The 12,924-nt window shown below is 37.3% G+C and overlaps 1 long non-coding RNA gene across 1 annotated transcript; it reads left to right on the top strand.

Annotated features, from left to right (window-relative positions):
* Positions 1-8,938: 8,938 nt before the first annotated feature.
* Positions 8,939-9,750, top strand: LOC140878814 (uncharacterized). The gene is made up of 3 exons (XR_012149352.1): positions 8,939-9,204; positions 9,351-9,455; positions 9,681-9,750. It is a non-coding gene; the product is annotated as an uncharacterized lncRNA (long non-coding RNA).
* The last annotated feature ends 3,174 nt before the right edge of the window (positions 9,751-12,924 follow it).

Here is a 12,924-nt window from a genome sequence, read left to right on the forward strand (position 1 = left end):
AAAACATTATTTCTGTTTCTATGCTTGATAGAGATGGTTATTCTTGCAATTTTGTGAATGGGATTTGCAATATTTACAAGAATGAATGTTTAATTGGAAATGGACAACTTGAAAACGATCTATACAACTTAAAACTAAAAGACGTTCCAATAAATTATGTTGATAAACCGGCAACAACAAACAAAAGGAAAATCGATAGCCAAAACCCGGCAAACCTTTGGCACGCTAGGCTAGGTCATATTTCCTCAAGGAGGATGAACAAGCTAGTGGGAGAGGGCATGTTTGATATGTCTGATATTAACTCTCTACCTACTTGTGAATCCTGCCTAAAAGGAAAAATGACTAAATCTCCTTTTAAGGGGAAACCTGAGCGTAGTCAAAATCTGTTGGATTTGATCCACACAGATGTTTGTGGTCCATTTAGAGTTGGTACTCAATATGGACACACCTACTTCATTACCTTTACTGATGATTATTCGAGGTATGGGTATTTATATTTAATGAAATATAAGTCTGAAGCATTTGAAAAGTTCAAAGAATTCAAGGCTGAAGTAGAAAACAAGCTAGGTAAAAGTATTAAAGAACTTCGATCGGATCGAGGTGGAGAATACTTAAGTACGGAGTTTTTGGACTATCTAAAAGAGAATGGGATTCTCTCTCAGTGGACTCCTCCTATGACACCACAGTTTAATGGTGTATCGGAGCGTCGTAATCGAACTTTGTTGGACATGGTTCGATCCATGATGAGCTTCACTGAGCTTTCACCTTTGTTTTGGGGCTATGCACTTGAAACGGCGGTATTGTTGTTGAACAACGTCCACACTAAAGCAGTGGACAAAACACCATACGAGTTATGGAATGGCAAAGCTCCTAAGTATTCATACTTGAGGATTTGGGGATGTCCTGCTTACGTGAAGCGAACAGTGGGAGATAAGTTGGATAGTCGATCCAGCTTATGTTATTTTGTAGGGTATCCGAAGAATTCAATCGGATATTATTTCTATTATCCTGCTGAAACAAAGGTGTTTGTTTCAAGGAATGCCACCTTCTTGAAGAAGGAGTTCTTATTGGATAAGAAAGGCGAGATGATGGAACTCGAAGAAATTAGAGAAGAACCCGAAATACAAAATAACGATCCTATACCTCAGGAACCATTGATAGACACGCCTGTACCTAGAAGATCCGAGAGGACTTTTAGACCTCCTATTCGATATGGTCTTCTTCTTGAAGGGGATCAAGATGAACCCGATGTTGGATGTGATCCAAGAAACTTCAAGGAAGCAATTTCTGATGCGGATTCAAATTTATGGCTTGAAGCTATGCAGTCGGAAATAGATTCGATGCATACAAACCAAGTTTGGTCTTTAGTAGATCCTCCCGATGGAATTGTTCCAATAGGGTGTAAATGGATCTACAAGAGAAAGCTTGGGCCTGATGGTAAGGTATTGACCTACAAGGCACGATTGGTGGCAAAAGGTTATACTCAAAGACAAGGAGTTGACTATGATGAAACCTTTTCACCAGTTGCAATGTTCAAGTCCATAAGAATTCTTATTGCCATAGCTGCATGGTATGACTATGAGATATGGCAAATGGATGTGAAGACTGCTTTTCTTAATGGAGACATTAAGGAAGAAATCTATATGAAGCAGCCTGAGGGGTACACATCCATGGGAAGCAAGCATAAGGTATGCAAGCTTCAGAGATCAATTTATGGTCTAAAACAAGCATCAAGAAGTTGGAACCAGAAATTTGATTAAAACAATAAAAGATTTTGGTTTCATCAAGAATCCGGAGGAACCATGCGTGTACAAGAAAGTAGTTAAGGATGCTGTGACATTCTTAGTACTTTATGTTGATGACATCCTACTCATTGGGAATGATGTAGGGATGTTGCAGTCAACAAAGATATGGTTATCAGGTAGATTCTCGATGAAGGATTTGGGTGAGGCATCCTATATTCTTGGGATACAGATCTATAGAGATAGATCTAAAAGAATGATAGGACTCACTCAATCAACCTACATCGACACCATATTGAAACGGTTTTCAATGTATGGGTCCAAAAGAGGACATCTACCCATGTGTCATGGAGTTTCTCTATCCAAGTCTATGTGTCCCAAGACTGATGAAGAGATAGAGAAAATGACACATGTACCATATGCGTCAGCCATAGGTAGTATCATGTATGGGATGATATCTACCAGACCGGATGTAGCATTTGCTCTGAGTGTCACAAGCAGATATCAAGCTAATCCCGGTCAAATGCATTGTAAAGCCGTGAAGGACATTCTTAAGTACTTACGAAGGACTAAGAATATGTTCATGGTATATGGAGGAAGAGAACTAAAATTGGAAGGCTATACCGACTCTAGCTTCCAAAGTGACGTGGATGACTCAAAGTCAACCTCTGGATTTATGTTCATGCTCAATGGCGGTGCTGTCTCTTGGAAGAGTTCCAAGCAGGACACCACAGCGGATTCCACCACTGAAGCAGAATACATTGCAGCATCAGCTGCTGCTAAAGAGGCCGTTTGGATGAGGAATTTCGTCCAAGAGTTGGGCGTCATTCCTGAATTTGTTGGTCCAGTCCCGGTGTACTGTGACAACACGGGTGCCGTTGCTCAGGCAAAGGAACCAAGGTCTCATCAAAGATCCAAACACGTACTGAGGAAATACCACATCATCCGGGAGATTGTGGAAAAAGGAGAAATCACTTTCGAAAGAGTGGCCTCTGCAGACAATATCGCTGATCCACTTACTAAGCCCTTTCCAGGACCATTATTTGACAAACATCGCGAAGCAATTGGTCTGCGTAGTATGACTAGTTGGCTATAGGGCAAGTGGGAGATTGAAAGAGTGGGTGCCCGGTGAGCCAACTTGTGGCTAAGGGTTTTGATGACTCTTTCTATAAACAATCTTTTGTTTAATATAATTTACACTTTTATTAATGGCAATGACTTTATCTTTCTTCATATTGTTATATTGTGATATACTATTGTTGTTTTGATAAAGACCTTGAATATACTATAGTGTATGTAAGATGTGGTAGAACATGGAGATGTCTATCATGAAACACATCTTATAGTCACTATATATTCTAAACTGTTCCTAGTCGATTGAGCCGTCCGATAATAAGGATAAGGATCGCTCGAGTTTGAGACTAGCATTTGTGATGCGGTGTACCACGTTTCATTGGTAAGGAACATAGAGATGTTCGAAGCATGCAAATGGATATTCATATGATGAATGATCGAACTACCCTATCCGGACTTTCCAAGTGGTTATCACTTATCGAGTGGATAAAGTCCGCGGTTTTGGTTGTACACCATTAGTCCTTACTACTTGAAACATCATTGAGACTCTATATGCTAGTACTGTGCTTTGACTCGTTTACCAACTCTATTGGGGTCATCAGGTGTCGGGATTGGGTACAGTTACAACACATATAGGAGTCGATGCTTTGTTGTCAAGGATTCACCACATACTTGCGAGTGTGGATATTCTATGCGGTCTGAGGAGATATTAGTGTGACGAATCTCTGGCCAGAGTACATGATGTGTTTTAAGAAATGGTTTCTTAGTAACACATGCGATGTCACTATTTGATCTTCAAGATGTATTGCATAGTTATCGAATCTCGAACGACTCTCGATATACCAATGGTTGTTGATTCGATCGGGATATATGGATGAAGGGACCGTACTGTACGCTAACCAAAATCTATTGGTTCTTGTAGGCACTATCAGTGATACCTAGGGAATCATGGGGCGATGTTGCTAGACGCTCTTACCATGATTCGATGGGCAAGTCGGAAATTGTTGTTCCGAGTCACAAGGAGTTGTGAGCCCACGGCTAGCTGTATCCCTGAACCATTGAGGGTCACACAGTGTAATGGATTTTTAATCCCCGTTGAGATAGTTAAATTTAAAGAGTTAAATTTAATGAACAAAGAAGTTGGACTTCTTATTTAAGAATAGAGGAGTAAGATTTCCTAAAATGACATAGGGATGGGCATTTTTGGAAATCACTGAATTCGGATTCAGAAAAATTTATCTTGACTTTAAAAGGTGCAGAAATGGTTTCTGTGCACATTGGTGAAATCGGTTTATCAATCGGAGTCACGATGAATTTTATATTAATTTCTGAACATGCGGGCTTTGCTTGTCGGGCTTGAACTTATGACTAATGAGCCCTAAGCTGTTAGTGGCCTACATTATAAATAAGTTATTGCAGTACAGAAATTAGACACAACAAGGTCACAATTTTCGAAAAAACCCTATTTTTCTCTCTGAAGTGGCCGACCCCCTCTCCCCTCTGCTCGGTAAAATCCAGTCTGTGAATTTTGAATTGCAGTCTGGTTTAACGGATCAAATTCGTTAATCTCTTTGTAGAAACTTCTGATAGATTTTCTAGTGCAATCTATCAGAGGGATTAAATATCCGTTCGTGGACCTGATTGAAGAACAGTTCGTCCATCAGTTCCAGGGATATACAAGAAGAGCAGATAAATCTGTTGGTGTCCAAAATCTCGATTCGAGATTAAAGGTAAAAATTTTATAATAGTTATTTAATTTTTACACACACACAATTTAATCGTAAGGTTGATACCTATTATGGAATCGTTCCATACAAAAATTTTAAACTTCTGCTGCACCGGGTATCAATCCTAATTGATATGATCGCCCCGTTCTCCAACATATTATGCTCTTATTTGGTGGGATCAGTTTGTATTTCTAGGAGGCGGAATCGAGAGCATCCTATTGAGACATGGGAGGAGATTAAGCAAATTTTGCGGAAGATATTTGTGCTGATTTACTACTATCGTGACATGTTTAGGCGGCTACAAAATTTGAAGAAAGGTCCAAAGAGTGTTGAAGATTATTTCAAAGAGTTGGAAGTTACTATGATCCAGGCTAATATTGAAGAGGATCGTGAAGCAACTATGGCTCATTTCTTATGTGGTTTGAATAGGGAGATTCAAGACCAAGTGGAGCTTAGACATTGCATGGATCTTGAGGAGATGGTGCAAATTGCCATGAAGGTGGAACAACAACTCAAAAGAAGGGGCATGGGTCGAAATTATACTGTTGGAGGTTCTTCTACTCCTTGGCGTCCAAACATTGGAAAACGAGAGGATGTCAAGCCGGTGTCCAAGCCAAAAATTGATACCAAGCAAGAAACACCAAAGCAAGGAGTGCAAGGTAAATCTGAAACTCCTATTAATCGTTCTAGAGATATCAAATGCTTTAGATGTCAAGGTCTTGGTCATATTACTAGTCAGTGTCCAAATAAAAAAATTATGATTATGAATGCTTGTGGTGAGTTTGAGTCGGAGAGTGAGGAGGAGAATTATGATGGTATGCCTGCGTTGGAGGATCCCGATAATGAGGGATATGATGCGGTGGTTGGAGAGTTGTTGGTGACTAGGAGATTGTTGAATGTGCAACAAAAGGAGGAGGAAGAAAATCAAAGGGAAAATTTATTTCATACTAGATTCTTTGTGAAAAATAAAGTGTGTAGTGTCATCATTGATGGGTGTAGCTGTACCAATATGGAAAGTAGCGAGCTTGTTGAAAAATTGAGTTTGTCTACTTCAAAGCATCCTCAACCCTATAGATTGCAGTGGTTTAATGATAGTTCTAAAGTAAGAGTGACTAGGCGAGTTGTGGTGCCTTTCTCAATTGGGAAATATGAAGATGAAGTGGTGTGTGATGTGGTGCTTATGCAAGCATGTCAAATCTTGTTGGGTAGACCGTGGCAATTTGATAGGAAGGTGACACATGATGGTTTTAAAAATCGTTATTCTTTTACTATGAAAAAAGAGTCTGTTGTATTGTTGTCTATGACTCCAAAGCAAGTAATGGAGGATCAGTTGAAAAAGAAAAAGAGAAAAGTGGCCGAAAAAAAGAGTGAACAAAAAAGTGAGATGGCCTTAGAAAAAAAGAATTAAAGAAAAAAAGATGAAAAAAAATTGAGAGGAAAGAGGCCGATAAAAAAATATGTATGGCCCAAAAGAGTGAGTTGCGAGAGATTTTACATGTGCATACTCCACTTGTGTTAATTTTCTATAAGGAGATTCTTCTTAACACAAGTGATATAGCCGGAAATCTTCCGAGCAATGTTGTTTCTCTCTTGCAGGAATTTGAAGAATTATTTCCGGAGGATCTACCTCAAGGATTACCACCATTAAGGGGAATTGAACTTCAAATTGATCTTGTGCCCGGAAGTGCATTGCCAAATCGTCCAGCTTATAGAAGTAATCCGGAGGAAACAAAAGAGCTACAAATGTAGGTAAGTGAACTTCTCGATAATGGATTTGTGCATGAATCAATGTCTCCTTGTGTCGTACCTGTTTTGTTAGTGCCTAAGAAAGACGGTTCATGAAGAATGTGTGTTGATTGTAGAGCCATTAACAATATTACTATCAACTATAGGCATCCTATTCCTAGACTAGATGATATGTTGGATGAATTGCATGGTTCTAGCATCTTTAGTAAAATTGATCTTAAGAGTGGTTACCATCAAATTCGGATGAGAAAAGGTGATGAATGGAAAACTACTTTTAAAATTAAGTATGGATTGTATGAGTGGTTGGTTATGCCATTTGGGTTAACTAATGCACCTAGTACTTTTATGAGGTTGATGAATCATGTTTTGCGTGCTTATATTGGAAAATTTGTTGTGGTATACTTTGATGATATCTTGGTGTATAGCAAAAATTTGAATGAGCATGTTAAACACTTGAGAATTGTGCTAATCACACTAAAAGCTGAACACTTGTATGCTAACTTGAAAAAATGTGTGTTTTGTACAAAAGAACTTGTGTTTCTTGGTTTTGTTGTGAGTGCTCGAGGTGTCAAAGTTGATGAAGACAAGGTATGTGTAATTTGAGATTGGCCAACTCCTACTTCTATTGGTCAAGTTCGAAGTTTCCATGGTCTTGCAAGTTTCTATAGGAGATTTGTTAAGGATTTCAGCACTTTTGCGGCTCCTGTGACGGCGGTGATAAAAAAAAATGTTTCATTCCATTGGGGCGAGGAGAAAGAGAAGTCTTTTGATATTATTAAGCCAAAATTAATTAATGCTCCTTTACTTTTATTGCCTGATTTTTTTAATACATTTGAAATTGAATGTGATGCATCAGGTGTAGGGAGCAGCGTTGAATTTTTCTACCTACGACAAGGAATTCTATGCCTGGGTTCGTGAGCTTGAAACGTGGAAGCATTATTTGAGGCCAAAAAAATTTGTGATTCATACGGATCATGAGTCTTTGAAGCATCTCAAAGGACAACAAAAGCTGAACAAGAGACATGCCAAGTGAGTGGCATTTGTAGAGACTTTTCCCTACATTATCAAGTACAAGAAAGGGAAGGAAAATATGGTAGCGGATGCTCTATCACGAATGTATGTGCTTCTATCTACTCTAGATTCTAAGTTTTTTGGATTTGAGTATGTGAAGGAGTTATATGCTAATGATCTTGATTTTGGTGAGATTTATGCGTCAGTTTGCATGGTCCAAAAGATAAATTTTTCATGTATGATGGATATTTGTTTAAGGAAGATAATTTGTGTGTGCCCAAATCGTCTATTCGTGAATAACTAGTCAGGGAATAACATGGGGGTGGTTTGATCGGACATTTTGGTGTGGCTAAAACTTATGATACTTTGCATGAAAATTTTTATTGACCACATATGAAGCATGATGTTGAGAATATTTGTGAGAGGCATGTGACTTGTAGGAAAGCTAAGTCTAAGACACAACCACATGGATTGTATAATCGACTTCCCGTTCCTAGTGAACCATGGGTAGAATGGATTTTGTTTTAGGATTACCAAGGTCTAAGAAGGGGAGGGATTCTGTGTTTGTGGTGGTTGATAGATTTTCGAAAATGGCTTATTTTATTGCGTGTCATAAAGCTGATGATGCATCTCATGTTGTGGACTTGTTCTTTAATAAAATTGTTAGATTGCATGGCATGCCTAGGAGTATTGTGTCTGATAGAGATACTCATTTCTTGAGCTACTTTTGGAAAACATTTTGGTCCAAATTTGGTAATAAATTACTGTTTTTGACTACATGTCATCCTCAACCGGATGGTCAAATTGAAGTTGTTAATAGAACGTTAGGGACTTTGTTGCGTGCTATAATAAAAAAGAACTTGAAAAGTTGGGAAGAATATTTACCATTTGTTGAGTTTGCATATAATCGTAGTGGGCATTCTACTACAAATTTTTTGCCATTTGAAATTGTGTATTGGATTCGATGTCTTTGCCTATGAGTGAAAGGGTTAACATGGATGGTAAGAAAAAGGCGAAGTTTGTGCGAAATTTGCATGAAAAGGATAAGGCGAATATTGAAAAGAAGAACATGCAATACACAAAGCAAGCAAATAAAGGTAAAAAGAAGGTTGTATTTGAACCAGGTGATTGGGTGTGGTTGCATTTGAGGAAGGAACGTTTTCCGAAGAAGCGGTATTCTAAGTTGTTACCTACAGGCGATGGACCTTTCCATGTCTTGGAGCGGATCAACACTACAAGAAATATGGTCATTGACAACAGTGGAAAGACAACGCTTTTGACAAAAAACTTTGAAAAAAAAATAAGCACAACGCTTTTATAAGAAAACGTTGCCATAAAACTTTTTATTTGTTATCCACAATTCTTTTTAAAAAAGCGTTGTAGTAGCTTTAAAAAAAACGCTCATCCACAACGCTTTTTGAAAGGCGTTGTGGATGAGCATTTTTTTAAAGCTATACTACAATGCTTTTAAAAAAAACGCTCATCCACAACGCTTTTTAAAAGCGTTGTGGATGAGCGTTTTTTTTAAAACATACCACAACGCTTTATTGAAATAGGGTTGTCCAATCCTGACCCAAAATAAAATATATGTTTACTATTATTTTTCTCTCTACTTGAATTCTCTTTCTCTTGGCCGATCTTCTTCCTTTCTCCCTTCACCGTTAAAAAATTTCAAGCTCCGATCTACGCCGCCTCGTTGCTTGAAAAAATTATTTGAGCATAGATTTAGAATCCTCTCGTCGAGGGATTTCTTCCAGTACCTATTTCCCTAATTTTTAAGCACGCTCTGTCGAACCCTTTTTCTTGCCGCCATCGTTTCGCCATCCCTTTCCCGTCGCCGTCCGTCGCCTAGGCTAGGAGGAAGGTTTTTTAGGTTGTTTGGAGCTTTATTTCGAAGCCTGGAGGTATATTTTGAATTCTAGGTTTTCGATTTTTGGAATTTTTTTTTTCGAATTGATAATCACTTGGTTTCACAAGGAACATGGAAACTTTTGGTTAATCAACTTGGTTAATTAATTTTTTGTGTTTGTGTTTAATATCAGGTCTTAAGTACTCCATACAAGAAAAATGGAGCCCCCGTTCAGCGCCATCAGGTCTTGGGATTCTCTCTGATTTCACGGCGTCGCCCACTTCTATGGTTTTATTCGCCAACTCTGTAATTCCTTTGGTTTGTCGCTCGTGGATTTTGTGTTCTTGATTAATTAATTTATATGCTTACTCGGTTAACTCTATAACATATTTTATTCTTGATTGAATGTTAATTTATTTTGTAATTTATATTATTGCTCGCTCGAATTATTTCTTTATCTTGTGAAATCATTTGGATTAGATGAGTTTCGTTGAGATGATATATATCCTTTGCCTATTGCCTTTCATGCAGGGACTAAGATATTATCATGCCTCGTGCTTCTGGAAGCTATGGCCTTTTCCAGGTTTCTTTGAGCCGTAAGTTAAGTAATTATGTCTTCTGATTTTCATTTTCTATCAAATTGGCAGAATGGGAGTTTACATATTTTAGGAATAACGTCTTACGACTTAGGATTTGTGTGCTAAATTATTTTCATTGGAGGAAAATAAAAGCATATGAGGCAATTAAAGCAATAAAAGAATTCTAGGTAAAATAGAGTGGGGGCAAGGAGGAGAGGGAAAACGGTGACACTTTTAGGTATACTAATTTTTACTGGATGCAAATTTTATTTTAATGACTGATATCTTCTTCTTCTCTCTCTGTTTTTTTTTCAATAATCTGTTAACTAGTATTTGTTTTGGAAACAAGAGGAAAATGAGGCAGTAAAATTACTATGCAAGATGTAGAGATTGTTGGCGTTGGAATTGCTGGCCTAGCAGCAGCCTTGGAACTTCAAAGGTATCTCTAATTTCGCTGTATATAAAAAATTAATCATGGGTTTTAAGAAAATTAAATCGAATCTTTTTTTTGTAAACTAGCTATTATATATTTGATTTCACAGGTTGGGAATCCGGAGTCTGGTGTTGGAATTGGCAGACTCCTTGAGAACAACATTCAACTTTCTTGGAATGTGGCCGAATGCTTGGAAGGCAATGGATGCACTTGGTGTCATTGGACAGACCCTTTGCTTTAATATTTGATTCAACTTGATGCTCGATTATTTCTTCTCTTTGTCATTTTAGTTAATTTAAAATCTATTGTACTGTGGAGTTGGTCTCTCATTATATCCAGTAGATTCGAATATGGTATTTTGCTCATCTGCCAATCACTGTGCTGTTAAATGTTCTTCTCTTGATTGCTCCTTCCTTGACAGAGGATGTACAAGTCTCCTAACTCTGCCCTTAACAAGGGAAGAACACAATTACTAAAGTAACAGTGGATATCATCTCAGGTACTTCATTTCCTTCGAGTCACATTTTTGTTCTTGACGTTTCACTTTCATGTGTGTCTCTTCTCCCTGGAAATTAATAAAAAAAATAAATTGGCAGCATGCATAAAGTAATATAGTTGCATTTGTCAATCTTGTTTGTTTACCTGCTTTCATATTCACCTTTTTGTTTCTGTTCATCATGCAACATAAATGCTACGGTTTGTTATCTAAGGGTCTTTTCATAGATTTAATTTGCTAGTTCAATTATGTGCTGGATAAGAACTCTGGCCACTATGCTGTTGCCTTTGCTGATGAATAAATCACCCTCGAATATCTTTTAATTGAAGAAAGCGTTGAAATATTTAATTGCATTTTTAAGAAATATGTATATATATCTCCAGACACACAAGAGAGGCTATCCATTGTCTTGTGACTTACCGGGATTTTAGCTTCTGCCTTAGAACTTATATAGGCAGAGGATATACCCAACCAAAATCAGGTGGTCATGGTACCATCTGCCTCTGTTCATCATGGTGCTACTTGTTGTCTTTAATGTTTGATACTACTAGAAGTTGCAAATTGACTCCAAGTTTGTTTTCGTGAATACATTATTGACTTTATTGTTCTCTCATCTTCCACTGTTTCTGCCAGATTTTCAATTTTTCTTTGGTTTGTTATAGAACTAATATTTTTTAATTTTACTCATTTGCATGGTTCTAACTCAAATTTATAAATTTTGATAATTAAAAGGACGAATCCTATTCAAATTTGTAGGTAGATTTACATTCCAAGAAGTAATGAGTAACAAATGGAAAATGATCCAAGAAGCGACAAAGTTACTTAAAAGGACGAATCCTATTCAAATTGGTAGGCCGAATGCTTGGAAGGCAATGGATGCACTTTGTTGCCTTGGATACGAGTTGTTTTGCCTTTATGAAGTACATAACTTTTCCATTTAAGTTTTTAGCTATAAATTGAAACCGCTGCATCTTCCTACTAATCAATGTTTCATTAGGAAGTTTCTCTTTCTCTTCCTCTTTCCTCTTTTTCCTCTCCCTCCCCTTCGAAGACTTGTCACGCATGATATTTATCATGATGATTGATGCTTGTGTACCTAAAAATGTCACTGCTTTTCAGTGCTGTTGTACCCTTTATTTTTCTAATTTAGCTATGCATATGATTTACATATTTTGCACTTTCAAATAAAATATTGTTCTTTAATATGGTGGTGCCAAATGTAACATTAGGTTTGCCATAGAGGGACAGGCACGTTGTTAGTTCAATGCCTGAAGTTATTCCATGTTCACATTTCTCTTAATTGGCACTTTAATCCCAGGTTGGTGTTATTGCTTAATCATCCAAAAGTTTCTTGTTTGACCCAATGTACAATAACTGTACAACATTTTGACTCTCTGGAGTTGCCTTCATGATTATGATCTTGGCTTTGGCCTCTTTTAAGCATACTGGAGAAAATTTTACTCACATTTTGGAATTACTCTCTTTAATAAATGTGGAACCTTCCACTTGATTGATTACTTTGTAAGGAGGAAAGCATTAACTCATACTTGGCTATGCCGTTTGTCCTGGGTGCTGATTATAGGTTAACTACAAGATCTTTTTTATTAATGTGGAAGTGTATATCTTAACTTTCATTTTTTTCTTGTTCTAAAGAAGATACAAAGAGAAAAAAGAGGAAGTGGCAGTAGCTGATCCTGAACGAGATCAAAGGACAACTTTTTCTTATCAGGTAGTTAAACCACAAAATAAGCATTTTTCTGTTGTTTGCTTATATCAGAATGCTCTCTAACTCAGCCTGTTACAATTTCCGTAGAAGGAAAGTGAAAGAGACGTCTATGATTTCTTCTCTAGGGCTGGCAAGGTTGTCCTTCTTATTTGATGAGTCATTTTATGTGATCTTTCTAGTCAAAAGGTTGACTTACAATTGCTTTTTGGTCTTGTAATGCATTATACTGTTGCATCATTACCGCCTAAGTAGAAAAATAGTTACGTTGAACTAATCTTGGGTTAACATCTCGTTGCTCTCTCTAAGGTATCTGTCTATAGAAACGTTATATATAAAAGCAAATGAAGCTTACCATGCGAGCTAGATTTTTATTTTGTTTGTCCTTGAAGTAGGAATTATTGAGCCCTTGTTGGGCTAAGGAAATGCACGTGACTGGTTCCTTGGAGAGTTTATCTTGTTTTGTTTATTTTTCATTTGTAGATTTTAATTTTGTTTTTACTTATTTTATGAATATTGTAGGACTTCCACCCTTCAGACATGTA

This window comes from Henckelia pumila, chromosome 2 (genome assembly GCF_033568475.1).
Source record: "Henckelia pumila isolate YLH828 chromosome 2, ASM3356847v2, whole genome shotgun sequence".
NCBI lineage: Eukaryota > Viridiplantae > Streptophyta > Magnoliopsida > Lamiales > Gesneriaceae > Henckelia > Henckelia pumila.